A 4,987-nucleotide genomic window follows, 5' to 3' on the forward strand; every position below is an offset into this window, starting at 1 on the left:
TGCCGAGCAGAGTGAAGCTCAGCGAGACCATGAGTGGCCTAGGTTTGGTCAACGTCTGGGTTGAATTCTACCCTCGCAACATAATTAGCTACTCTGGCCTCTGTCCCTTGCAGACCGGGTATGGGAGGGCACCAGTCTCTCAGGGGTTTGGTGCACACTGAAGTCACCAGTGTTGTGCCTGCTGCGTTGGGAGTGCTCAGGGCATGTCCCCTGGGAACACCAAGAGCGTGGCCATCTCCCTGTGTGAGCTCCGGAACCAGCACCCTACACCCCTCGCTCTTCTCTCCAGACAACCAGCTCCGACACTGGCTGCTGAAACTCAGCTCGCCAGGAGGTAGAGTCAGCCAGGAGGCGCCTGCACGGCACAGCCGGGCAGAGCACGCTCTCGCTGCTTCACCTGCTGGCTCTCTGGTTAATGCAACAATGTGAGTGAGACTGTACTCCCCCCACACGCGTGTGTGCTCACACACATGTGCACACACGCGTGCTCACATGCACACACGCTCACACATGCATGCACACTGGATGATGTTGGGCCGGCAGCCGGGAGTGGGTCATGGCAGCCAGAGGCAGATCCTGCCCAAGTCGCCCTGTGGGAGGCCCACGAAAGAAAGAGGCTCCTGGCCAAAGGAGTCTGCAGTTCCAAGAGGGGAGAGCCCTTCCAGCAGTCCTTGTGCTCCAGGCTCCGCATTTAGACAGGCAGTGAATGGCCTTAGCCTTGGCCCCCGCGGGTGCCGGGCACGTCGCCACACCAGGCCTTCCAGTCTGCCTGGTCTGCAAGTAACCTGAGCCGTTTCCAAACCCTCGCTTCTTGGTGGGGGCGCGTTCTCAGCCAGGCAGTTCTGAGAACTGGGCACTTGTCAGCTGCTTAGTCACAGCCCTCCAACCGGACCCTGCGAGCAGCAGAGTGGCGCTCCTGTGAGAGCCGTGAACCTGTCACATGGGCATCGTGTGCCCTGGTGCGCCATCCACAGCTGGCCATGATCACTCAGAAACACACCGTTAGGCCTGTCCCAATTCATCAATTTTCCGGCTCCCCAGATCCTCACACCCTAATCACTGGTAGAAAATTAATAGAAACTTTGGGCCATCGCATTTAACTTGGTTGAGGACTTGACCCCGTGATGAAAATTTGGCTTAATTAGGATAATAGCTCGTATTTAAAGAGTGCCTCAAAGCAGAGAAGATTCAGTCTCTCAATTCACACAGCGGGATGTCTCTCGGAGCCCGTTCTGTGAACGGGCCTATCGAACCCCACATCAGGGGCCAAGGGGCCGTGACACAGCCCGCAACCGGCAGCTCAGAGACGGGAGGCAGAACCAGAGTCCCACTCGCAGGTCAGTATCAACCTTCCGGCTTATTTACGTCTGTGACCTCCCAGCTGCACATGAGCATGTACAAAGTGAAGTTTCTGAGTACACGTTTCACGACCAGGGCGTCCCGTGTGCGTGAAGCCAATCACGTGGCCGTGGAGTGCTGGCGTGGACGCAGAGACGCACAGAGCCGCGGAGCGCTGCCGTGCCGGGAGCGTCGGGCGCAGCGCAGGGCGGGGCGGCGCGGAGCTGTGTGTTAGGTCTCAACACGGCTGTCTACGCCCCGTGACCTATTACGCGCTGATTCCTTGGTTGTGGCTCTCCCAACCTCTCAAGAGGAAAAGAAAGAGAGAGGGAGAGGGAAAAAATAGCTTGACTGGAAAAGAAAGAAGAAGGCGTTCTCATTTACAACACTGGAGTCAAGAATTTGGAAACACAACCCCGGCCACAGCCTCCAGAGCCCGGGTATCAGATGTCGTTATTTTTGGGTAGCTCGAGGTGCCCGCCGTGGCAGGAGGCAGGGGTGGCGTGGGGAGGGGTCCTGCTGGGCCTGGGCTGTGCAGCTGCTGTGTTGGCTGGGACCCCGCTGGCTGGGACCCCACAGGAGGAACTGGAGGACCTCGCCCTGCCTGGGCAACCCCATTTGCTGCGGGCAGAGGCTGTTCCTGCTGCCTCTAGGCTCTCCAAAGCCACCGCATGGTCTCCCGGAGACCTGGGAGAAGCAGCCCCTTGAGGTGACCCTCCTGCACATCGAGTTTACTTACATAGGCAGTGTGTCCGTGACTACGAAGGGCCCCCTCTGTGGAGAGACGCCCCTGCTCAGACGCCTTTATTCCTGGCCTGCAGCGCACTGAAGAGTCCTGACTTAGGGTCAGCCCGGTCTGTGCCCAGGGCTCACGGTGCAAGTGATGAGCAACCAGGTTCTGCCCGTACTTGGGAGCAGCCTGCCTGCCCTGGCGAACCCTCCCTCCCGCGCCCCATGCACACACATGCGCGCACGCACAGCTCGGGGCCAGCCGGGATTCTGCTGTGCCCTGGGCTCTCGTGCACATTCAGGAAACGTCCTGGGGAGCGTGAGGAGAACCAAGCCACCAGGTGAGCATCACTGTGAGCACTCCGGTGGGAGAGTAGGGCCCGGGTGCCACTGCAGTGTTCAGGGACTCCAGTCGCCTCAGGTGAAGACAGTCACCCTCTAACTGCCTGTGGACCCTGCGAAATACACAGTTCCTCTTCCTGGCACAAGTGTCAGGTTCTGTGCCTCCAGGACTGCTCCTAAGGGACCGCACGCAGGCCTCTGTGCCACTGTGCCTCCGTAGAGGTCCTGCCCAGCCTCTGTCCAGCTCCACACCCACTTCTTGTTCATCTTTGATGCCTCTCAGGTCGCTCCCAGGGCCCCCTGCCCCGCCTGGGCAGTCCTGGTGTGTGCCAGACCCTGCCACGGCTTCTGCTAGGTGGAGCCGCCCAGCCTGTGCCCGTCGGAGCAATGGACAGTGGACGAGGTGGTGAGCACAGGGCGGGGCGGCAGCGTGGCCTGAGAGCCCAACACAGCACCTGGCTGACTGGGAGGTCCGAGGAGGCCTCACTGAGAAGGGAGATGTCTGTGATCGGATGGAGCAGGGCAGGGAGGAGGAGGTACTGGGCCACGACGGCTGGGAGGGGCAGGCAGAGAGAACAGCTGGCCCAAGGGATGGCGTTCCAGAAGGGAAGGGGCCGGATTAGGACGAGAGAGTCCAGGAAACTGGGGGAGACGGGTGAGAAGAGGAGCGAGCCTAAATGTCGAAGTTCATAGGAGCGGTATAGGGGCCTCACCCTACTTTGGGGACATGAGGAGCTGTGGTTTTATGGTGGTGGGTTCTGGGTGGCTCGTGCCATCGCGCCTGGAAGTGTCACCAGTGGGGGGGGAATGCATCGTCCCAGGAACAGTATCCACAGCTCTGGACCCCTGCAGTGTGACGGGTCGGCCTTGCCCCAGCTGCGGGCCCTCCGGGATGCATTAGTGTAAACACAAGCTCCTTTTCGTGAGAACGTCATTCCTCATCGGAATGGGCAGCTGGAGTGGGCACGTCTGTGTGCCCTCCTGAAGAACCCGTGCTGCCCCTCCCTGGAAAGCTCTGCTCGTGTCCCTGTGACAGAGCTGGCTCCCCGCCAGCCTCCCAGAACTCGCAGGAGATCGGGAACCTCTGGCTGCCGGGAAGGAGGGCCACGCGTCTTCCAGCGCATCCCGGAAGGACGATCGGGCCTGTGATGAGCCCGAGTGTGGCCTGCCACCTTCAGCACTGACGTGCTCTGCCGCCTTTGAGATGTGACGCGCAGGCCAGCTGGGGCTTCGACTTACGAGTCACCCCGTGGCACAGGCCTGAAGCTGCTGACTGACAGCCACGTGCCTGGACGGGCCGCAGGTCCCCCGTGGCGCCAGGTGTGCGGTAAGCTGCGTCAGGACACCGCCCGGGAGCGCCCCCTGCTGCAGACATTGTCTCCACAGCCACTTTGTTCAGTCTTCGGGACTGGGACTTGGGTGTGGGCCTTCTGACAGGGTCCCGGTGGCTGGGACATGGTCTGTCCCGTACAGCGCCTCCGGAGCAAGGCGTAGTACCCTCACTGTCCCTGCACAGACGCGGGCAGAAGCTGCCGACTCGATGCGTGCCAGCGCCACGTGGTCCCATACGGTGGGGGGAAGCAGCCTCGTGCTGCCGGCCCCACGGTGCCCTGCGGATGGCGGACCGCTGGCCTTCCTCTGCGCCCTCCTCACGGCGTCCAGTGGCGAGAGCTGGAGTGGGGGCCAGAAGGACGGATCACAGGTACCGTCTTGGCACCCTTGTGACTTGGAGGTGCGCTCAAGGCTGTGTTTGGGGGCTCTACAGACGAGGCGCCGTGTGTCTGAGCCCCAACTCCCAGTTTGGAAATACCTGCTGCTGCTTGATGCCATAAGGCCTGGGAAAACCCCGAACGGAGGGAAGCCGAGCGGTCCTTCTGTCCCCAGGCCTTCTTTCTGGAACATGTACGGTGTCTAGGATGCAATTTCTCTAGTGAGAGGGAAGAGCAACCCTACAAATATAAGACTTTCTTCTTAATGGAAAAAAAAAGGGGGAGAGGGGCCAGCAGGTGGTGTAGTGGTTAAGGCACTGGACTTCCATGCTGCTGACTGTGGTTCAAATCTCGGACCCGTGGGCTTGAAACTCATGCTGGGTGTGTGTGCGTGTGTGCCCAAAGTCTTGAGAGAAGAATGGAGAAGGAATTGCAGTATGGCCATGCCCCTGGGGTTAATTTCTTGCTTTCTGTCTCCCTGTCTCTCTCTGTCTCTTTGGTAAGTGCATGTGACCTATAGCAAAAATCTACCAAAAAGAAAAGAGAAAGAAAGAAAGAAAGAAAAGAAGAAAAAAGAGAAAAAGAATTCCATGTGAATCCCAAGAGCCCTTCTTTCTGCAACACGAGGGGGTGAGGTGGAAGTGGCCACTGGTCTCCACCTGCCCCACACAGTCCGTGCCTTTGCAGGACTACAACTGCTGTGTGGGCAGTCTGCAGGCTCAGGAGGTCTGGAGAGTGACAGGGACGGGGAGCCTCGTGTGCGGCCACTGGGGGAGGGACGGGGAGGGGGAGCCTCGTGTGCGGCCACTGGGGGGGCCTCATGTGCGGCCACTGGGGGGGCCTCGTGTGCGGCCACTGGGGGGGGTCCT

This window comes from Tupaia chinensis, unplaced genomic scaffold (assembly GCF_000334495.1).
Source record: "Tupaia chinensis unplaced genomic scaffold, TupChi_1.0 Scaffold000161_1, whole genome shotgun sequence".
NCBI lineage: Eukaryota > Metazoa > Chordata > Mammalia > Scandentia > Tupaiidae > Tupaia > Tupaia belangeri.